Raw genomic sequence first — 25006 nt, forward strand, 5'->3', positions numbered from 1 at the left:
TTTCTCCATGTGTCCCTTATGCCAACCAGCAGAAGCACATACATGGGATTTGGAAGGTGGACTTGAGCAAGAAGAGGTGCAAGAGGGTTAAGGGACCTTTAGACCTTGGGTTGAGGTGTTTGTTCCTTCTTGAGACCTGAGGCAACAGTCCTTCCTTGTGTTCAAAAATACCTTAATGAGAGTTACCCTAAGAGATGGTTATGCACTTCCTCTGGCTTAACCCTTTTGATGTAAACTTACTACTTGGTTCCTCTACCTTCTTAGATATTCAGAAAGATACTTATTACCATGGGAGAATCATTTTTTTAAGAACTTAATCATGGGATAAAGCAGAACATGGATCTATCCATTTCCAGCAGCTTCTCCAATACGTTGTATTGGAATGTAACTCTGATGTTATTGGATCTGTAAAGATGTATCAACAGATCTGTTGCAGGAATGGGGATCCCTTCCAGGGCCCGAGAGCAGGCTCTTGTCTAACACTGGGAAATGAATCGTCCGAGGAGACACACGTGCTGACAAAGCAAGAGACTTTATTGGGAAGGGGCGCCCGGGTGGAGAGCAGGAGGGTAAGGGGACCCAGGAGAACTACTCTGCCCCGTGGCTCGCGGTCTCGGGTTTTATGGTGATGGGGTGAGTTTCCGGGTTGTCTCTGGCCAATCGTTCTGACTCAGGGTCCTTCCTGATGGTGCGCGCATCACTCAGCCAAGGTGGATTCCCCGAGAAGGGTTCCGGGAGGTTGGTAGGACCTGTGGACGGGCATCTCCTCTCTCCTTTTGCCCTTTCCCGAATTCTTCCGGTTGGTGGTAGCTTGTCAATTCCGCGTTCCTTACCAGGACCTCCTGTTCTAAGAGAACTCATGCCAGTGGTTGCTATGGTGCCTGGCCAGGGCGGGCGGTTTCGGTCAGTGCTGGAAACAGAGGGACCATGGTGAATAAAACTACAAGGAAAGTGCACAGGGAGAAAACTGCTTGAAGCCGAAGTGTTTCCGCTGAGACTCACTGCTTACTATGAAAGCCTGCATTGAAAAGAAAAGCATCAAAAGTGTGCAAATACACTGCAGTCCAAGGCAGTATTGAAAGATAAAAGGTTAGACTCAAGAGACCCAGCCTGTGTGCAATCGAAAAGATAAACAAAACAAGCTTCCACACAAAAAGCAAAGTGCCCTGAGGCTTTTTGTAAGGAAGAGAGATAAGCCCTTCTTCCCTCCTAATAGATAGCAAATGCCTGGAGTTTATTTATAAGGACAGGAACAGGCAAGTCAAGTAAACAATCCCTTGAACTTATTTACAAAACAGAAAGAGACAGACTTAGAGAACCAACTTATGGTTGTTGGGGGGGGGGCGGTGGGAAGGAGGGGGGAGGGATAGATTGGGAGTTTGGGATTGACATCTACACACTGCTATATTTAAAATGGATAACCAACAAGGACCTACTGTAGAGCACAGGGAACTCTGCTCAATATTCTGTAACAGCCTAAATGGGAAAGCATTTGAAAAAGAATAGATACACGTCTCTGTGTAACCAAATCCCTTTGCTGTACACCTGAAACTAACACAACAGGGTTCATCAGCTATACTCCAATTTAAAATAAAAAGTTAAAAAAAATCCCTTTTATAAAAATGTGCAGAATGGAAATGGGAGGAGCAGAGACAGTGGGAGAAGGAAAAAGAGAGCTACAGCCCCTGATGGACTCACCCCTTCACAGAGGAGATAAGGGAAAAGGCTCAAAGCAAAAAAAAAAAGAAAGAAGAGCCTTTTCTAAAGGAGCTAGTCAACTAGAATGTACTTAGAGAGATGTGAACAGGTTGTAAGTGTCCGGCTCAGTGACTCGTGCTGAAAATCCAAGGCTAATCGCTACAGGAAGAGCCGCCCGCCGGGCATGCTTGGGGGCTTGTGCTGAACAGGAGGATGGCTGGAGGATGTGCCCCCCCGCCCCCCAGGAGAGGACCCAGCGATAAGACGGGATTTCCTCAGTCTATAGCCAGGCACTAAGCTTGCTGCGGTTCCCCGGGGCCCAAGCCCCAGTGTGTGCGGTAGAATCTCAGCGCCGAGGTGAGCCTGCCATCCAGGAAGTTGGTGCCAGTTAGAATACCTACAGCCCAGGCAGTCTGTCTGTGACATAAAATTCGTATTTTATGGCCAGACGAGAAAAATTTAAACATTAAAAAATTTTTTCTGCCCTTTGGTCTCCTCCCTTCTCTACTCCACATTGTATGTCTGCATTAGGCATGGACCAGATCTGCCCCGTCAGCAGGAATATCTGCTCAACCATAGACAGCAGTATTCTCCCAGCATCCACGAGACGACTCCCAAAAAGATAACGCTCCTTCTTGACCTCGTAAGGGGCCATGATGATTGTCAGATGTGGATTGTGAAAGCTGCCAGTAATACGTCATTTAATGTACATCCCTGTTTCTCAAAAACCTTCTGTAACTCTGGACGTCTAATGGGCAGAACAGTTCTCCGAGCTTTCTGAGATTCTCTTCCCGCACTATCATCCTCAAATTTGGCTCAAATATTTCCACTTCTCTCCTAGATTGACTATTGATTAATTTTTGTTGACATGTCCAAACCTAGTCCTGGCACCAACTTCAAGCCCACACTCGTAGTCATTGACGAGCATGCACATTAGACGTGGCTCTTCCCTTCTTGGCTGTTTGCAGGATGTTCCTGGCACTGGTGATTGACACTCAAGGGAGTCAGGGAGAGAATAACCAACGGTGGATGCTGTGAGATAAACCGTTTACATGATAACCCTCAGAGATAACCAGGGATGGCAGGGCAAACATTAGTATCGCCCTTAAACGGAGGCTAGAAGGGGGTCTGTCCGGAGCCCAGGTTTCGAGGACACAGTTCTGACCCTTCTCCAGCCACGTGCCTCCGTGCAAGGAGTCCAAGAGATAAAGAACCTGCACCCACTCTAGACCCCACACTGGGTGTCTAGGACCCTCGAAATCTCTGCCCAAGTAGCTTTGCCTGCATCCACGTGCAGGGTCTTTGTGTCTTGTTCCCTGAGCTATAGCCTCAAGGACAGTGCTACTCCTGTGGGTGGTCACGTGATCCGTCACTGGGTGGAATATGGATGGATGTCTGGTTTTTTTTTTTAATTAATTAATTTTATTTTTGGCTGTGTTGTGTCTTCGTTGCTGCACACAGGCTTTTCTCTAGTTGCGGCGAGTGGGGGCTACTCTTCGTTGTGGCACTCGGGCTCAGTAGTTGTGGCTCATGGGCTCTAGGGTGCACGGGCTTCAGTAGTTGTGGCTCATGGGTTCTAGAACACAGGCTCAGTAGTTTTGGCGCACAGGCTTAGTTGAGACTGTGATGAAAAATCTTCAAACAAACAAAAGCCCAGGACCAGATGGCTTCACAGGCGAATTCTATCAAACATTTAGAGAAGAGCTAACGCCTATCCCTCCCAAACTCTTCCAAAATATAGCAGCGGGAGGAACACTCCCAAACCCATTCTGTGAGGCCACCATCACCCTGATACCAAAACCAGACAAAGATGTCACAAAAAAACTATAGTCCCAAATCACTGATGAACATAGATGCAAAAATCCTCAACAAAATACTAGCAAACAGAATCCAACAGCACATGAAATGGATCATACACCATGATCAAGTGGGGTTTATCCCAGGGATGCAAGGATTCTTCAATATACGCAAATCAATCAATGTGATACACCATATTAACAAATTGAAGGATAAAAACCATATGATCATCTCAATAGATGCAGAAAAAGCTTTCAACAAAATTCAACACCCATTTATGATAAAAAAACTTTGCAGAAAGTAGGCACAGAGGAAACCAACCTCAGCATAATAACGACCATATATGACAAACCCACAGCCAACATTGTTCTCAATGGTGAAAAACTGAAACCATTTCCTCTACAATCAGGAATAAGACAAGGATGCCCACTCTCACTGCTGTTATTCAACATGGTTTTGGAAGTTTTACCCACAGCAATCAGAGAAGAAAAAGAAATAAAAGGAATCCAAATCGGAAAAGAAGAAGTAAAACTGTCACTGTTTGCAGATGACATGATACTATACATAGAGAATCCTAAAGATGCCACCAGAAAACTACTAGAGCTAATCAATGAATTTGGTAAAGTAGCAGGATACCAAATTAATGCACAGAAATCTCTTGCATTCCTATACAGTAATGATGAAAAATCTGAAAGAGAAATTAAGGAAACACTCCCATTTACCACTGCCACAAAAAGAATAAAATACCTAGGAATAAACCTACCTAAGGAGACAAAAGACCTGTATGCAGAAAACTATAAGAGACTGATGAAAGAAATTAAAGGTGATACAAACAGATGGAGAGATATACCATGTTCTTGGATTGGAAGAATCAACATTGTGAAAATGACTGTACTACCCAAGGCAATCTACAGATTCAGTGCAATCCCTATCAAACTACCAATGGCATTTTACACAGAACTAGAACAAAAAACTTCACAATTTGTATGGAAACACAAAAAACCCCGAATAACCAAAGCAATCTTGAGAAAGAAAAACGGAGTTGGACAAATCAGGCTCCCTGACTTCAGACTATACTACAAAGCTAGAGTAATCAAGACAGTATGGTACTGGCACAAAAACAGAAATATAGATCAAAGGAACAGGATAGAAAGCCCAGAGATAAACCCACACACGTATGGTCACCTTATCTTTGATAAAGGAGGCAAGAATAAACAATGGAGAAAAGACAGTCTCTTCAATAAGTGGTGCTGGGAAAACTGGACAGCTACATGTAAAAGAATGAAGTTAGAACACTCCCTAACACCATACACAAAAATAAACTCAAAATGGATTAAAGACCTAAATGTAAGGCCAGACACTGTAAAACTCTTAGAGGAAAACAGAGGAAGAACACTCTTTGACATAAATCACAGCAAGATCCTTTTTGACCCACCTCCTAGAGAAATGGAAGTAAAAACAAAAATAAACAAATGGGGCCCAATGCAACTTAAAAGCTTTGGCACAGCAAAGGAAACCATAAGACGAAAAGACAACCCTCAGAATGGGAGAAAATATTTACAAACGAAGCAACTGGCAGAGGATTAATCTCCAAAATATACAAGCAGGTCATGCAGCTCAATATCAAAAAACAAACAACCCAATCCAAAAATGGTCAGAAGACCTAAATAGACATTTCTCCAGAGAAGATAGACAGATTGCCAACAAGCACATGAAAGGATGCTCAACATCACTAATCATTAGAGAAATGCAAATCAAAACTACAATGAGGTACCACCTCACACCGGTCAGGATGGCCATCATCAAAAAATCTAGAAACAATAAATGCTGGAGAGGGTGTGGAGAAAAGGGAACCCTCCTGCACTGTTGGTGGGAATGTAAATTGATACAGTCACTATGGAGAACAGTATGGAGGTTCCTTAAAAAACTAAAAATAGAACTGCCATATGACCCAGCAATCCTACTACTGGGCATATACCCTGGGAAAACCATAATTCAAAAAGAGTCATGTACCACAATGTTCATTGCAGCATTATTTACAATAGCCAGGTCATGGAAGCAACCTAAGTGTCCATGAACAGATGAATGGATAAAGAAGATGTGGCACATATATACAATGGAATATTACTCAGCCATAAAAAGAAATGAAATTGAGTTATTTGTAGTTATTTGAGGTGGATGGACCTAGAGTCTGTCATACAGAGTGAAGTAAGTCAGAAAGAGAAAAACAAATACCGTATGCTAACACAAATATATGTAATCTTAAAAACAACAACAAAAAAAGGTTCTGAAGAACCTAGGGGCAGGACAGGAATAAAGATGCAGACATAGAGAATGGACTTGAGGACACGGGGAGGGGGAAGGGTAAGCTGGGACGAAGTGAGAGAGTGGCATGGACATATATACACTACCAAATGTAAAATAGGTAGCTAGTGGGAAGCAGCCGCATAGCACAGGGAGATCAGCTCGGTGCTTTGTGACCACGTAGAGGGGTGGGATAGGGAGGGTGGGAGGGAGACGCAAGAGGGAGGAGGTATGGGGATGTATGTATATGTGTAGCTGATTCACTTTGTTATACAGCAGACACTAACACACCATTGTAAAGCAATTATACTCCAATAAAGATGTTAACAGAAAAAAAAAAAAGAAACCAGACTCGCAAGGTTACCTACTCTCTAAACCTATGGATGTGACGTCCTGAGAAGGTCAAAGTAGAGGTAGGATGCTCAGATCAGTGGTTTCGAGGATTGCAGGTGAGGGGCGGGTCTGACTACGAAGGATAAAGGTGGAAATTTCTGGGGGTGGGGTGGGTATGAAAATATTCTGTATGTTGGTTGTGGAGGTGATTCCTTGAGTCTATGCATTTGTCAATTGTCACAGAACCGTGCACTCAAACGGATATATTTTACAGTACGGGCAGTGTATTTGTTAAAAAAATCTGAAAAAAATTTTATATGTAAAGGTTTCCTTTTGATGAATGAAACAGAAGATTAGTGAAGAAGTGACCGGTAAGGGAAATCTAATTTTGAATATGTCACACCTGGAAGTTTCTAGATTTTTGTAGAAGTGTTCCACCAGGATGGCGTGCCCAGAGCTGCTGATGGGAAACCTTAAAGGGCCTCAGCAATGCTTTTTGGTGTGTGTTGGGGGGTGGAGGTGGAGGGAATAGCTCAGAGAAAATTTAGCCTGACTTCACGGAGGTGAATCAGGAGAGCCTTTTAATATTTCCAGGAAAAACGTGGAATCCAAGTCTAAAGTAATGGAAGAGACATTTTCTCTGAGTTTCTGTCAACACACTATTAAATGCTAACGTTTTATATTGTAGAAGCCACAGAATTAAACGGGGTGTCTTATGCAGAAAATTATGGGCGAAATGTTCTATTTGCAAGGAGATAGACTTGAAGTGTTCTTGCTGAGGTGGAAATTTCCGAATTGAAATGTCAGTATACCTGGGTGTTTCTATCAAAAATCTTCCTGGTTTTTAACCTCTGATAAACATGTATAAATTAAAAATGGGATGGAAAGGCAGACTTCTGGTGTAAACTGATAATCGACACAGCAAAAGGGGAAGAGGGCAATTCACGGTTCAGAAGTACTGGGGAATCCGTGTGTATGATTAAGCTATGGATGCATAGGGAGTTATCCCCAAAGCAAGAAAGAATGAAGGCTTATTATTATCATCTTGCCATCAAGTGGTTAAACCTGATAATGGAAAATACTGGATTTTCCTCTTTACCTTTTCCGTCTTGAAGGAAAAGTAGAGAGAGACAGGCATTCAACAAGCTCTCATAATTTGTTCTTTGTCTGCATCTTAGCCATGCATCATGCCAAAAAAAAAGACCTTAACATATTCATAATCACCTGCCAAAAAAAAATTAACTGTCACCAATTATCATGCAACACAATTAAATATTTTCAACACAGGGGAAAAAAATAGAAACCCAAACCTTCTCTGCTTGGGAAATGGATAACACTCTTCTAAATCGTTTTTCAGTTAACAATTAAAACTGTAACTATAATTTCAGTCGATGAGATATAAGCCATAAAGACAAGCGCATATCAAAACCTCTATGATGTGGTAAATGTAGGGTTCCAGGAAATAGCCACAGCTTAAACCATTCATTAGGAATCAAGAAAGAATGAAATCCAAGGGATTATGCCTTGCACTTGGGAAACTAGGAACAAGTAAGACAGACTAAGTCAAATAAAATAGTGGGAGGGATTTGTACAAATAAGAGAAGAAAGTGAACACAAGCCTCTTCATATCTTTGGCCAAAGGATTTAATTTCTCCCCCTAACCGAGACTAATTCCTCAAAAATTGAGACGCTGATAGAACTGTACTTTCATTCTGCCACAGTCACTATATACTCATGAGTGAGAGTGACAATTTTCCTGTTGACATAGATGGAAATCAGGAGCAAGTTGAATCCGGGCCAAAGGCTTCAGGTCTGGAGTAGGTTTTCTGTGTTTGCATCTCAGCTGCTTCTCTAATCATCCATGGGGACACTCTTTGATCTTTTATTTTCCTCATAAAAAATGAGCATTCTAATTGTACCAACACATAAACTTATAATTAATTGAGGCATATCTAGAATACATAGAGTAGCTGATGCATAGCAAGAGGTCGACCAAGGTGAAATTTTATTAAATCGTGATTTTAAATATTCTTTAATGCCGGTACTCTTTTACCATTTGGAAAGACGTCCTCGGGGTATTAGGTGTCCAGAGGAAGATGATTTCCATTCAAGGCTGAAAATCCTCACAGCTGAATGGCACAGGATGAGTCAAATATAGTGGAGGGGAGAAATGGAAAATATACAGCCTGGAGAAGAGAGCTGAGCGTGATTTAAAGGGAAGTAAAGAGGCATTGGTGAATGCGGTCCTATATTTTTACTGCGGGAATGAATAGAAGGAAACAGATTTAACATCTCACCTGCCAAGGGCTATATAACCTCCGATTCAGGTGTCAAGAAGAAGTGCATTTTCCTTCCCCCGGTGTGTCTATCAATGCTGCAATACACACCTCCAGCCTGAAGTTTGCTTTAAGGTATAAATTAAATGACCTCTTTTTGAATTTTGTTTCCAATGGAATCACATGGACATAGTATCTCAGGAAATAAGTTCCATAAATAAGCCATGTAAAGTTTCATACTCAACAAAACTTTGCAGTCAATATTTGACCATTGTGCCCATCTACTTCCAAAAAGGATTTGCAGTCACTTACCAAAAAAAAAGAAAAAAGAAAAAGAAAAGTGGATCAAGATCATTACATGTACATAGCAAAATGAAATAATATCTAATAGTGAAATAACTGTAAGTAATATGTATTTTAGTCATTTTGGCTCATTTCTGTTTTTTACAAAAAAGATGTTGAGGGATACATTGGGAGATTGGGATTGACATATACACACTACTATATATAAAACAGATAACTAATAAGCACCTACTGTATAGCACAGGGAACTCTACTCAATACTCTGTAATGACCTATATGGGAATAGAATCTAAAAAAGAGTGGATATATGTATATGTATGACTGATTCACTTTGCTGTACACCTGAAACTAACACAACATTGTAAGCCAACTATACTCCAATAAAAATGATTACTCCAATTAAAAAAGAGTTGCATTTTGTTGAACATAAATTGTACAAAATCAGCCTATGCTGCAAAATAAATTGTTGATTATGGCAATTGGAAAATCCTCCCCAGGCTTTTCATGGGGTCCTATGAAAGGGCATGATGTCTCAAGACAGGTGACAGAAATGTGAGCCATGGCCCTTGGGAAATAGTCTTGGAAGAGCTGTGCTCATGTTTGCACATCTGGTAAGACCTCTCGGATCTGTTTCACTGCCCTGCTTTCGGGCCTTGAGAGGGTCTCCTGGGATGTGCGTCCTGGAGCAGTGGGCTGGCTGCTCTCCTGTGCAGACCGAGCCCCCCCGTCTTAGGCTCTCTGAACCTCAGATTTCTTCTCCAGCTCCTGAGTCCCAGGGTCCCTGCCCTGGAGCTCCCAGCTGTCTGCAAGTTCCAACACTTACTCAATTTTCTAGGGAACCAGAAGCAGCAACATTTTTTGATTTTCTTATAGAAGCAAAAGCAGCAATAATTTTTTGTTGTTTATAAACTTTAATTTCTAATAAAGTGAAGTATGGAAGGACATGGAAGGGAAATGCACCATACAGAGCAGTATAAGTCCTATACACAAACCTAGTGTCAAATAAAGCAAATTAAGATAGAAGAATCCTGGGCTTCCCTGGTGGCGCAGTGGTTGGGAATCCGCCTGCCCATGCAGGGGGCACGGGTTCGAGCCCTGGTCCGGGAAGATCCCGCGTGCCACGGAGCAACTTAGCCTGTGCACCACAACTACTGAACCTGCGCTCTAGAGCCCGCGAGCCACGACTACTGAGCCCACGTGCACACCTAGTGAGCCCACGCGCCTAGAGCCTGTGCTTCACAACAAGAGAAGCCACAGTGATGAGAAGCCCATGCACCCCAATGAAGAGTACCCCCTGCTCGCCACAACTAGAGAAAGCCCGCGCGCAGCAACGAAGACCCAACACAGCCAAAAATAAATAAATAAATAAATTTATAAAAAAAAAAAAAAGATAGAAGAATCCTTATTTCCACCCTCCTACACTGCTGGTGTAATGTAAGTTGGTGAAGCCACTATGGAGAACAGTATGGAGGCTCCTTAAAAAAACTAAAAATACAGTTACCGTATTACCCAGCAATCCCACTCCTGGGCATATATCTGGAAAAAAGGAAAACTCTAATTCGAGAAGATAGATGCACCCTAATGTTCAAAGCAGCACTTTTTACAGTAGCCAGGACATGGAAACAACCTAAATGTCCATCAACAGATGAATGGATAAAGAAGATGTGATACACACACACACACACACACACACACACATACATATACACAAAATGGAATATTACTGAGCCATAAAAAAGAATGAAATTTTGTCATTTGCAACATCATGGATGGACTTGGAGGGCATTATGCTAAGTGAAATAAGTCAGAGAAAGAGAAGTACCATATGATATCACTTACATGTGTAATCTAAAAGACAGTACAAATGAACTTATTTACAAAACAGAAACAGATACACAGACATAGAAATCAAACTTATGGTTACGAAAGGGGAAAGAGGGGAGGGGATAAATTAGGAGTTTGGGATTAACATACACACACTACTATATATAAAAATAGATAAACAACAAGGTCCTACTGTATAGCACAGGAAACTATATTCAATATCCTGTAATAACCTCTAATGGAAAAGAATCTGAAAAAAATATATACATATATAACTGAATCACTTTGCTGTACACCTGAAACTAACACAATAATGTAAATCAACTATAGTTCAATTTAAAAAAAAAAGAATCCTTGTTTCCTGATTGACCAGAAGATACAGTCGATTTAAATCACCTTTGATACTACAAGTTTGGGTTCTTCAAAAAGCAGCGTTTAAGCTTTGTCTTTTCTTTGTATGTAGATGAACTAGTTAACCAGCATAGGGGAAGTTGAGAGTTTAACCATAAAGTGTTTTTCTTATGGGCGCATTTACTTTTTACTTGTAAAGGAAACAGTGAAAACATCATAAACATAGGAGGAGAAAAAAAAAAAAAAAGACAACTGTTCATAGTTTTTGAACTCTACTGTCTGTTGACTCAGCTAACTGCCAGGCTTTGTGAAGGATAATCTTTATGTCTGAATCACTCTACCATTTGCTTCTTGTCGCACCCTCTTAGATTATACAAGTACCTGTGTTTCTTATTCTAAATTTTTTTCGGTAATCTTCTGGAAAAGAATGGCCTTTCCTAAATCTAGATACAGCATATCGTTTGAGGCTATTTGTTTATTGCAATTAAAAAAATAAATCCAAGAAAAATGTAAAGATGGTAAATTTGGTATAGTAACATAAAACAGATTTTACATCGAATATGTTACAAATCGTTAAATGGAAAAATATTTCAATTAAAATATAACCACACCCACTAGGATGGCTATAATCAGTAAGCTGGAAAGTCACAAATGTTTCCAGGTGTGGAGAAATTGGAACTCTTGGACATCGTTGGTGGAGATGTAAAAGGATTCAGCGTCTGTGAAGAACAGTTTATTCCTCAAAATTTACACGTAACATGTGAACATATAACCCAGCAATTCCACTCCTATATCTATGCCAAAGAAAACTGAATACAGGTGCTCCAACAAAACAGGTGCTCCACTGTATAACGTGCACAAAAGCATTATTCACAACAGCCAAAAGGCAGAAACCACCCAAATATCCATCCATGGATGAATCAATTAACAAAATGTTGTCCATGCATAGAATGGAATATTCCTTAGTCACAAGAAGGAATGAAGCACTGATACAGGCTACAACATGGATGGACCTTGAAATTATTACGCTAAGTGAAAGAAGCCAGACACAAAAGGGAAACATGATATGATTCCATCTATATGAAATGTCCAGAATGGCAAATCAATATAGACAGAAAGTTAATTAGTGGTTGCCAGCGGTTAGGGGGACAGGAGAATGGGGCGTGATGTTAAATGAGTAAGGGGTTTCCTTTTGGGGTGAAGATATTCTAAAACTAGAGAGACGGTGGTTGCACAACATTGTGAATGTACTAAACATGTTTTGGAGTAATTATTTTCTTTTTTAAATTGAGGTATGGTTGTACAATATTATATAATTTTCGGGTGTACAACATAATGATTCACCTTCTTTAAAGATTCTACTCCATTTATAGTTATTACAAAATAGTGGCTCTGTTTCCCTGTGCTGTACAGTATATCCTTGTAGCTTATTTATTTGATACCTACTAGTTTGTACCTCTTACTCCCCTCCCCCTATCTTGCCTCTCCCCCCTTCCGTCTCCCCACTGGGAACCACTAGTTTGTTTTCTGTATCTGTGAGTCTGATTCTTTTTTGTTATATTCACTTGTTTGTTGTACTTTTTAGATTCCATGTAAAAGTGATGTCATATATTTGTCTTTTACTATCTGGCCTACTTCACTTACTATGATAATCACTAGGTCCATCCATGTTGCTGCAAATGGCATGATTTCATTCTTTTTTATGGCTGAGTAGTATTCCAGTGTATATATGTGCCACATCTTCTTTATCCATTCCTTTGTTGATGGACACTTAGGTTGCTTCTGTGTCTTGGCTATTGTAAATAGTGCTGCAATGAACACTGGGGTCCCTATGACTTTTCAAATTAATGTTTTCATTTTCTTTGGATATAAAACATGTTCGACATTTTGTAACATTAAAAAAACATTTTAAAAACATGTAATAAAAAACGCCATTGAGTATTTTAGTCCTCTCTCATTGAGCAGACAGTGTTAAGTTGAAGTTGAGTGAACTGAGGTAATATTGAAATGTCTGCAAATAGCAGAAAAAAAATAACAAAAGGGGAAACACAGCAGAGAACTCTCGTGAACAGTAAAGTCGCTACTTTTAAGTGAATGGAACCACTGCAGTAGAAGTCAGAAAAAATAATATTTGGTGGATAAATTCAGTCTAAGCTCAGAAGGAAGAGTTTGGTCCTGGTCCCAAGAAGATTTCGGCTTTCCGGTCAGCTTTGAATCAGAATCCTGAAACCGTGGATGAATAGCCCATGATGGCAGGATAAATGACAAGCAAATAACCTGTGGACACAGGTGCGTCCAGAGAGACCTGGCACCGCCATTAGAATTCAACTCATGATTCTCACCTTCCTGCTTTCTGAGAGTCAACGGGGAGGGCTCGTATAGAAAACCACTGATTTTGCCACGCCAGCCTGACACCCACTGTGGTGTGTTATGGATGGATGACCGCCACCATGGCTCTGATGTGAATTCCAATAAAATTCGTGATGGAAGATAATTAAACCAATAGCAGCACAGCCCTGCCTGTCAATGCAATGAAGCGCTGACAGATGACACCTGTGCCGTTGCTTGCTTGCTTGCTCCCAAACTTCTTGTATAAATAGCAGATGGAAATGCTTAGTGCATTCACACGGGATATATTTGGCCTCGGTGCAGCTGACTGCGTCTGAAATCTTTACACAGAGGGACGTGGCCCTGAAAATCGGTGACCCAGTCCTAAACCAGAAAAGAAAATGAAGATGCAGGAGCCCTAAAGGTTACAACCACAGTTCAAAGAGATGGATCTCCTCTTAGGAAACGATTGATTTCGGTACCTTGCATTAATGTTCAATTCAACCCAATTCATCAGAACAACAACAAACAAAAACTTGCTAAATGTATTTTCTGACCATTTCAACATTCATTCCCTCTATCACGAATGAAATATCATGGTGGATTAGTTTTACTATTTATATATGAAAGCTGTTACTGAGAATTTAAAGTGCTGTTACCTTGAAATGTATTTAAAGTATCTATTTTGTGCTGCCAGAGATGTTACACTCATTTTTTTTTCACCTGGGAATCAGAGTAATTTGCACTTTCATTCTGCCATCATATTCTCTATTTTCTGAAGTGCAACATACATTAAAAGTTGCTGCTGTTTTGTTTTGTCTGGTCATCATCTCTACAGAGAGATTTCACGATCGATCTACAGTTACCCTCCCAGAGGTCAAGATTACCTGGGAAAAAGGTAAACCCAAGAGGCAGAGAGTAAAATCACCCTGTGATTCTGACTGTGTAAAGAACTTAACAGAAAAAACAAACAAAAAAAACCCATTCTTACAAGTGAAGTTGGTTTTTCTGGTTCAGAGTTTTCCACCCCCCCGAAGGTTTGGTGTGAAGTGCTGTTCATGAATTGAGCAGGATTTGGAAGAAAACTTTGCTATAAATATGCTGTCAGTGGACAGTTTCATGAGTCACAAACTGGATTCGAATATTGAAGTCATTTAAAAAGCCAGTTTTCCTTATAAAGACTGAATTTTCCATATAAGTTGATCTAAGTTAAATTTCACTAAATTAGTAAATAAATATAAAAGTTAAGGTAGACATTTAGAAAACAATGCTTTGTGGGGATGCAGAAGGTATCATAGGGCACTGAATCCCAGACTTTGGTTCCATGGGAATAGCCCAAAGTTTTCGCAGAGAATTTCTCCTAAATTTAGTCAGTGTAATGGGTCTGTAACATATATCCTTGCCATTAGAAAAGCAAAATCTTGCACTCAGATTCTTATAAATAATTTTCCTATGTCTTTGCCCTGCCATGCATGATTCTCTAGGGAAAATACATTGTCAAAATGATTTCAGATGTTCAATGTTCAAATTCTAGAAATCTGCATTGATTTTCTTCCCTATATGTATGTTGCATAATTTGTCATTTACCATGGAAATCTACTTTCTTTTATTATTATGGGTTTATCGTTTAAAACAACTAGATTTTAGATATTAATTGTAAAAATGCTAAGATTAATTAGTTCTTTTTTGCACTTTAAAACCTTTTTAATTTTTTAAATAAATTTATTTATTTTATTTATTTATTTTTGGCTGCACTGGGTCTTTGTTGCTGCGCGTGGGCTTTCTCTAGTTGCGGCAAGTGGGGGCTACTCTTCGTTGCAGTGCGCAGGCTTCTCATTGCGGTGGCTTCTCTTGTTGCGGAGCACGGGCTCTAGGCGCGTGGGCTTCAGTAGTTGTGGCACGTGGGCTCAGTAGTTGTGGCTTGCAGGCTCTAGAGCGCAGGCTCAGTAGTTGTGGCGCACGGGCTTAGTTGCTCCGCGGCATGTGGGCTCTTCCCGGACCAGGGCTCAAACCCATGTCCCCTGCATTGGCAGGCAGATTCTTAACCACTGTGCCACCAGGGAAGCCCTGAAACCTTTTATTTGCTTAATCATAAGGATAAATCCGTTCATTTTCTAAAAAATAACTGTGTCTTTACATCATTTTCCAAGAGCTTCATACGGCCAAGCAGTTTGGATTATTCAGCAATTTCTTGATAATTAATGACTACAAATCGAATCTGGTTAGTGCCCTGTTTGGTAATGTTTTGGTATGCATGTTCTTAATGAACTAATTTCATAGGCAATTGCATTTGGAAGCAGAAATAGAAACAAAATAACCAGCTCAATATTTTAGTAACTAAAATATGTTTCTCGGAGATAATACACAATTATTGTAGAGATTAAAGTATATTAAATAGAGTCTTGAAAGAGATAAGGAATTTATGAATTTTAAAATGTGGTTAATTTTCTGTTTGTACCCAAGCAAAATATGTGTAACTTGCCTTTGTCTATGGGTACTTGAGATCTTCAACTGCTGCTTTATACCGAGATCTGTGTATTGCCCAAAGATTCCTCTTCTAGAAGGAGCGTGTGTGTGTGTGTGTGTGTGTTTGTGTGTGTGTGTGATTTAGATTCCATGGACCATATTTTCTCCCAGGCGTCTTGCATTTTGATTAGCTAAACTTCCCCACCACTTATTTTCATAATAAGATGTGATTGGAAAATGGGAGGAAGGGCTGGATTTATCAGTTTGTATCATTATGTATAGGAAGACCGATGGCTTTATTGTTTTAAAGGAGCAAATGAACATCAAGGGCAAATGGAAATGTTCTTTGGCTTAATCATGCATTGTTTCTCTACATAAATACATCTCTGTCCTTTCATGTAGGGAATAGGATGAGAGGCCATTTCTTTCTTTCGGTTATAAGTAAAATGATATAGAACCGTAACCTCTGCTTTTTCATTACGCCATATGGACTGTCTGACATTCCCTCTGTCCCCTAGAACCTGTGGTCGGCTTTGTTCCCTGGTCAGAGGAATTCTGAAAAATTGGAACCTTACACTGTGTGCATGTCACTGTTGTTGCCCCCTCTAATTTATGCATCCAGTGCATTCACTGTGTTTTTCATCTTTTATTGGAGTTGGATAAGCTTTTAATATCCCATGCCAATATACACTGTCAAGTCACGTAATAACATCAATACAGTATTGACAAAAGGACAGACAGAGCGATCGATAAAAGTGAAACAAAGAAAGGCAATAAGAAATAGATTCTAAAACATTTCAGAATGGAACTCAGGATACTGTTTGCAGTTCAGTAAGGTGACATAAAACTGGATTATTTAATACATGGGGTTTGTACAACAGACTCTACTGCAAGAAGCTGAAATTGGATCTCCATTTCAGGCATACACAGAATTAATTTGCAGGTGACATGAGAGACTTCAATTTAAAACATGAAGGCTATTGAAGAAAAAAGTGTTAGTCAGACACAGGGAAATTGAGAGTTGAAACACTGTTATTATTATTTAAGTAGTTCTAAAAGAGGAGATGGGTGAGCTTAGTATAACAACTGTGTAGCACAAGGTCACATAAGAATCATCAGTAGATTTGCGGGGGAAATAATTTGCTGAGAACTATGGATATCGCAGATGTACACAGAGGTTTTCCTCAGTAAACAAACTGGGATGAGAAACCCTAAAAGATAAGGAGCCCAAGTAGGAAATTCATAGGAATTCAAATCCAAATGGCGAGAAAATCGGTGAAAAGGAAATCAAACAGGAATGTTGGTTGTGGTGTGGTGTGGAAGTGTAACATAGTTTATGAAGTAATGGTTGAATGAATGACGGTCTAGCTCCCTATTGGGATATGATGCCACATCAATCAGAGTAGTAGCATTATGCCAGGTGACACCAAAGGATTCCATCTGTTTTGGGGTAGAATGTAAGGAACAGGCAGGAAAAACACCCCAAACACTGCACTGATCCTGATTTTATAAAGCAATAACAATCCCTGTATATGCATATTGTTATAATGTTATATATGGAGAATGCACATGTATGTAAATATATGTGTGTATATCAGTATGTGTTTGAGTACATATTTGAGTGTCTCTAGGTATATACAGAACAGTCGAAATTGTATTAAGTAATACTTGGATATTGCATTCATTAGCCTTTTAGTTGCTGAGGTTTCTTTCTTTTGCTCCACATGTGTGGACAGTGGTGGCCAGTCCTGAAGTTGGACTCTCCTGGCTCCTAATTAAGGAGAAGGGACAAAGACCAACTTCTGTCAGTCACCAGTGACCACGGGTCATCAATGGCCAAGGACAATGAACAGGGTCTGAGTAGGAGTGAGGTCACCTGACTCCCAAATTATACTTGAGATGATTGAAAGGGAGGAAGTTTGAACTTTCCTTTTTGGGGGCACCAGGAGCTGGGGTTTGATTTACCCTCCAATAGAAAGAGTTAGGAAGGTCAAATCTGCATAATTTCTTAGGATCAAGAGAAAGATGGCAGGATATTGGAGAACATTCCATGCTTCCCTTGCGTCCCCAAGTTGTAACTTTTTTTTTTTTTTTAATGTGGACCATTTTTAAAGTCTTTATTGAATTTTTACAGCATTGCTTCTTCTGTTTTATGTTTTGGTCCCTTGGCCGCGAGGCATGTGGGATCTTGGCTGTCCGATCAGAGATCAAACCCGCACCCCCTGCATTGGAAGGTGAATTTTCAACCACTGGACCGCCAGGGAAGTCCCCCCAGGTTGTAACTTATTAATATTATCTTTGGGGAACAAAAGAGCGTTTCGAGACATTCCTTCACAGATAAACAAAAGATCACCCACGGTGAGGGGCCAGAAACCTGATTGGTAGGTGAGGATTCCAAAGTGTCTCTTGACAAATCTGGTAAGTTTTGTTCAAGCAAAATGCAGGGGGTGTGGCAAACAATGCAAAAGTTCATTTTGAAAATGACATTCCACTAAGAAAACCAGCGTTTTCCAGGAAAAGAGCTTTCTTTAGTGCTCGGGCTTTCATTAAGAGAGAACTGTAAATGTATTTCTTGTTCTTATATTGGAGACTGCTTTATGTGTCTCATCTTGCTTCAGTTTACATGAAGAAGTAATGAAAATGTTTAAATTTTGAACATAGTGAATTAAGAGACATCTCAACTGTATGGCTGCTGACTTTTGGCCTTTAAATGCTGATTCCCAGCAATTCCACATTCATTATTTGACCCTGTTCTAATGCATTAAAAAATTAAATGTAATTGTATAAAAAGTTTATAACATTAAAATACATAGAAAATATCAGATTATTAAGAAATGTTTCGTATTTTCAAAAAGCTGGTTTTCTCCTAAAATGTACAAATTTATTAAAGTAGAAGATATAATACAAATTCTAGTTAACAAATTTTAAAAATGAGCTTTACAACTTGACATTTACATTGTGGCTAAAATAAGGAATGATAATCAAAATTCCAATGTAATGTATAGAACTACATATATATGTATATATGGTATATTAAATATATGCATTATCTATATATACTATACATGTAACATATGTTATATGTTATATACTATATATACTATAATTAACGTGTACCATATATTAAATATATACTATACATAGTATACAATAAAAATAGTATAGTATATATATAGTATACACTATATATAAAAATATAGTTTTACACATTATATATAAGACATACATTTAGGGCTAAATATTTATGATTTTAAAAAATATTCAAGTCATATATATCTAGTTTTATACATACTATGTATAAGCTCTATATGTACATGTGTAAGGTATCTATATATGTAACTACATATATATGTATATACAGTATATCATATGCATTATATATTTATATTATACATACATAACATATAATATACATTTTATATTGTGCCCATATACAATATATACATTAAATATATACTGTATAAGGTATATTAAAATAGTTTAAAAAAATCAAATATATATAGTTTCATATATACTATATATAAGATATAAGTACGTGAGATATATATATATAATTATAGAACTGTATATATAAAATATGACTTTAAAATATTGTTTAATGTTGTCACATGCTTCTCGGGCTGTGTGTGGCTTTGGTAGGTACCGTGCTAATTTGTGAGGATTTCTGGAACCACAGGTTGGGAAATGAAGGGAGTGAGTTCGTGCTGGGCGGTGCTGGGAAATGATACTTTTTATTCAATCATCTTCTGCATTAGGGGTTGGCAACCTTTTTCTGTAAACAGCCTGACAGTAAATATTTTAGGCTTCCCAGGGTAGGAGGTAAAACTTGGATGGATATTCTGTAGGTGCTTATATAACCATTTATAGTGTTGCCATGGACACACGTAAAAGCCATTTCTATTAAGAGCTCAGGGACCCTTGTTCTGCATTCCATCCAAGAGTAAGCGATTGAGAAATTAGTGTGTTGTTTTCCATTCGTCTAAGCACTTCTGCAGCTCAAATCCTCCCACACCTCAGAGCAGTGTCCTTCCTACAGACAGCAAGGCTATAACCCACAGATCGCTGGGGTATTTGATTACCGGAACATACGTCAGTACTTTCGGGGGACACGAAAGGTATTGGTGGGGGGGCACAGATTTCAGGGTTGCAGTTACACGCACTCCGCCAGAGGCGAGCCCTGGACCCCCCAGGACATGCGTGCCCTGGCTTGTGCTTTGCTGGCTTGTGCTTGTGATACAGGAAACCCTAGAAGGCATGGACCCCACGTTAGGGACCTCTGTGTCCAGCTGTGTGGACTGAATTGTGTACAAGGACTTAGAAGCATAAACCAGATTTTAAAATATTCTTGTGTCTCTGTCCATGGCTCTGGGATTGTGTCTAATTTTTTCACTCATGTTTCAAAACATAATATGTAAAATGAGATAGGATTCTCTCCCAGGAGCTCTGAGCAGTAAATGAACTCATAGGAGGGAGCAGATTTTTCTCAGTCCCTGAGGAAAGAAAGGAGACTTCACAGAGGAGATGTGACTTAATGTACATTTTGGACGTTGAGAGTGTCGAGGGGTTTTGGGCAAATGAAGCAGCACAAATGCAGTAATGGATTTGCAGGGAAAGTAGGGCTTTTTTATTCTCAAGTGAGATTCACGGAGGTATCCCTCTGGAGATGGGAGAGAAATGAATCTCAGGGTTGGGGGCAGGGTCTCGTGTGGCATTCCTGGCAGCTAGCAAGTGCTCAGTAAATGCTTCCCAAATCAACCAACCAATCAGTCAATCAATCACCAGTCAGTCCATCAAAGCAAGAATCGATAAGACACTAGAACCTAATCCCACAAGGAAACATAGAATGGCATGAGCAATTCAAGCAGGGAAGGACATACTTATGTGTATTTCAGGAGCGTCATTTTGGTGGCACGAATAGGCATCTGAGAGATTGCGTGGCAGCCGTTGGGGAGAAGTACATAGCTCTGAGTTCTGGCACCACTTGGGAGGCAGGAGGGAGCTGATTGAAAAGGGCTTTAGGAGTGTGTTAACTTCCTACGGCTGCCATAACAAAGTACCACCAACCGGATGTCTTAACACAACAGGAATCTATTATCTCATAGTTCTGGAGGCCAGAAGCCCAGAATCAGGGTGTCTGTCAGCAGGATCACGCTTGCTTTGAAGCCAGGAGGGAAGGATTCTTCCTTCCCTTTCCCCAGGTGTCTCTTGATGGCGGCAGCACCATGCCAGTCTCTGCCTGCATCTTCACACGGCAGTTTCTTCCCTCTGTGTCTGTGTCCTGATCCCCTCTTCTTATAAGGACACCAGTCCTATTGGATCAGGAGCCCACCCTGCTCCAGTAAGACCTCATCTTAATTATATTCGCAGTGACCCTATTTCCAAATAAGGTCATAGTCTGAACTACTGGGGGTTGGAATTTCAACATATATATATATATATATATATACACATATATATATACATATATATATATTTTTTGGTAGGGAGTCAAAGTTCCATGCCTAACACAGTAGAGGTACAGTCCACACATCTTGGTAACTAATGCAGCATGAAAAGTGAGCAGATTTCAGAACATCATGCGTGGTGCCAAAGTCTCCATGTTGGGTCTAGATGACCTTGACCTGACTTGATGTGGAGGAGGACATCACCAGCATCTTTATAGTGCCTGAGAATTATTTAGGAATGACTTGGCACCAGAGGGGTGGACTTAAGAGAACTCAAGAGCCCGTGGAGATCCAGGCCATATCATGGTCGTATCTCTTCCATCAAGTGGTTCCTGCATCATGCAGCTGTAGGAAGACAATGTAACGCTGCTTTGTGTGCTGATGTGGAAACCTCTCCAGGATATACACGTGTGTGACAAAAGCAATGTGCAGGATGCTGTGTCAAGTCTACTAACATACGTGTAAAACAAATACACACGAAATTACAATGTCAACCCTCTTGTCTATTTCCACAATGTCCAGGGATAGAAGTACAAGAGCCTGGGAACTCTGAGTGGAGTTTGGGAGGAGTACTGAGTACCATTTTGAACCTTGGGATTTGAGACCATATTAGGGTATTAATTATTTTTAAATTAACCGTTGGTTTGAATACGGGTATTGACACACACTGTGTCTTTGTTGATACCCCATTGAACCCTCTGAGTCTTTGTGGGTATCATTTCTCAGTATTTTGTAGAAAGAAGCTGAGACAGAATCGTTCAGACACAGGGTTGGCGGAGAGCAGTTTCCTTATCCTGACATAAACGACTTCCATTCATGAGGCTCAGTGTCTAACCCTACAGCACCGTGAGGTCCCTTATGGAAGCACAGGAGACTGTGTTCTCAGAACCAGCATCCAGCCATGCAGGAATGCTGATCAAGGGGAGAGTAAGGTCACAAGAAAGCGTGAACGGTGAAGAAAGTACATGGGGAAATAATACTGCTTGTTCGAGGGACAGCTTTCAAGCTGCAAGTGGTTCTCTTCTGCCTTTGCTTTTGAACGATCCAAGTTGCTCTCTATTTGCAAGAGAGAAAGAGACAATTACCATACCCAGTTGGGAAGCTGGATCTCTAGACGTCCAATTTCACAGCACATTGGTTTTCAGCCTGGACGGTCTGTGTAATACTGGGCTTTAAAGGAGTCATTTAGGGACTTCCTTTGTGGTCCAGTGGTTGAGACTCCACGCTCCCAATGCAGGGGGCACAGGTTCAATCCCTGGTCGGGGAACTAAGATCCCACATGCTGCATGACACGGGGAGGTGCATTACAACAGTTGCTCATGTTGGAGTGGTCGTGTAGGTTGAATTGTCTCCCACACCTAAAAATGACATGCTGACATCCTAACCCCTAGTACTTGCGAATGCAACTTTATTTGGCAATAGGGTCTTTGCAGATGTAATCAGGTTAAGCTGAAGTTGTTAAAGTTGACATTAATTCAATATGATTTATTAAAAAAAGGAAATTTTAGACATAATGACACATTTTGGACAAAAATGTCATTGGAGCTTAGGTAAATTTTAAGAGTAAATTTTTATGTACTCTTTAACTGGTAGAGCTTTTAGAATGTGCCAAAAGCAAGCGAAATCTTTAAAAAAAAAAATGGGGAAAGATGCTGATGAATTGATAATTAAGACTCAGAGTCACATTCCTAAGCAGTTCTCTGTCTCTGTCAGTTTTCATTACAGTTAGGTTTTAATACACATACAAGCCCCCCTTTAATCAGAACGGAGAGAGGAGTGCCCCCTTGATCGGTCACGCGAAGAACGAAGTTGGCATCACCTTCCGGAAAGGTGGCAAAAGGTGTGAAATCTAAGAGACTGTCTACAATGCAGTTATTTTCACATTCCCTGCCACTGCATAATTCAAACCCTCTCCATGCTCAATTGGATATTTTAATCTTTAAAGCGAAGAGGAAAAATATAACCTTTTAAAAGCAAATCTTCAGGTGGGGATGTTGGCGTGTTTGCCTGAAAACGCATTCATTTTTGCTCCAGAAGACAATTTGCAGCAGGAAATCATTTCCATCTCAGCCAGGAGATTGGAAAATAAAACTAGAATTGAAAGTTTTTCACCCGGCGTCCTGGAGGTGGGATGTGGCCATGGTGGGGAATGTGATATATTTTAGCAGCTTTTGTAATCGTGCCCTCATTTGCATGGGATGTGTTTGGGTTTTCTGCCAGGTTGCTCTCTGGCTCAAATCTGAATCAAGGTGGATCTTTGTGCAAATTTAAATTTTGGTTTGTGAATCGAGGGCAAACATTTTCCCTAATGGTTTCCAAATTGCTCAAAAGGCTTCAAATATAAATGGTAATCGCTTGATTTCAATCTGAAAGGAGTTTGTGTTCCCCCGAGAGCATTCGGACTTTAACTGACAGGTTATCTGAATCCAACCATTAGGTCTGTTTGTATGGACAGTAAGAAAGGAACTTCAATTCCGTGGTTCCTTTCTAAAAGGTATCCATTAGCATACGTGTAAATGGCATATACCTACTCGCCTCCGAGTGGGGAAGGATAATTTGCTGTGAAAAAGATTCAGCTAACTTCCTATAGAAATCCCTTCCCTCTGTTTTCTTACAATATCCACCTTACTAATGAATGGCTTGAAGTATGTTGAGAAACGTACACCGTAGTCAAGATTTATGTAAGAATAAAGGAACACTCTGGTATCTAAAGGAGATAGCTTTGGGAGTTTTAACTAGCAGTGTTCTTTGAACTCACGCACATTTACCTAGGGAAAATAAAATTTCCTTCCATTGCTCAGCTTGCAATGAAGGTGCAGTTTAGGGAAGTAGAAAGGACCTTATTCTGAACCTCTAGGCTCTTTGCTCTTGGCAAACTGTGTCACGTCTGTAAGGTTCAGCTTGCTTGGTTGTAAAAAGCAGATAAAGTATAGGTATGTGCTTTAGACACTTTCACAGCTGCAATAATGTTACTGGTTTTGATTGCTCTTCCAAAATCATTGAGGAATTAGACGGTCCGGATTAGTAAATGTGTCTTGTGAGAAACGTTCTGTAAACTCACAGCCCAGGAAGATTGCAGTTCAAGTTCAAGTTCAGCTGTGGCTGGGTGGTAAGGCAGGAGAAACCTCCCTCTTAAGTCCTAATTCCAGGAATACATCATCTTGACGTCAGGCACACAAGAGAAGCAGTCTCTTTTTTTAAATTGAGACACAGTAGACATATAAACTGTGTAAGTTTGAGGTGTACCACCTGTTGGTTTGGTACATTTGTATGTTGCAATATGATTGCCACTGTAGCGTTGGCTAATACCTCTGTCATGTCACAGAATCACTTCTTTTTTGTGTGGAGGACCATTAAGATCTAATTTAAAGTTTATAATACAGTATTGTTGATTATAACCACTATGTTATGCATTCGATTTCCAGAACATTGTTTGCTACTAACTGTTCTTTTGACACTGATGAATTTGCCATGCGTTTTGGTGCTACTAAATGTAGCTCGCAATGTTGGTAGTACACAGGATTATGGATTCTGTAGACTGAACATGGCTTAGGAAAACTGGGATGGCTAGATAGTGATCACAGGTCACCTGATAAGTTTGGAAAGGTTTGTGCCAAAGGCTGGAAGCCAGCTAGCCACGGGCTAATGTGCACCTGCTTCATGTCTTTTCATGGCTTGAAAGCTCATTTCTTTTTAGCACTGAATAATATCCTATTGTCTGGAAGCACCCTAGTTCATTGATCTATCCACCTACTGAAGGACATCTTGGCTGCTTCCAGATCTTGGCAGTGATGCATAAATCTGCTATCAGCATCCCTGTGCAGAACATATACTGTGTTTTTGACATATTATATCCAGCTTAAACATTGTGTTGATGTCATT

At 40.1% G+C, this 25006-nt stretch overlaps 1 long non-coding RNA gene across 2 annotated transcripts in view; it reads right to left on the reverse strand.

The window, feature by feature from the left end:
* Window positions 1–530: 530 nt before the first annotated feature.
* The window catches only part of LOC309652483, a 307390-nt gene continuing 282914 nt past the window's right edge, over window positions 531–25006 (reverse strand). For both annotated transcript variants that reach the window (XR_014258747.1, XR_014258748.1), the window contains one exon: window positions 531–910. This is a non-coding gene — a long non-coding RNA (uncharacterized lncRNA). The remainder of the gene's footprint in view (window positions 911–25006) is intronic.

The sequence above is a fragment of the Balaenoptera physalus genome (genome assembly GCF_965194825.1).
Source record: "Balaenoptera physalus genome assembly, chromosome: X".
NCBI classification, from domain to species: domain Eukaryota; kingdom Metazoa; phylum Chordata; class Mammalia; order Artiodactyla; family Balaenopteridae; genus Balaenoptera; species Balaenoptera physalus.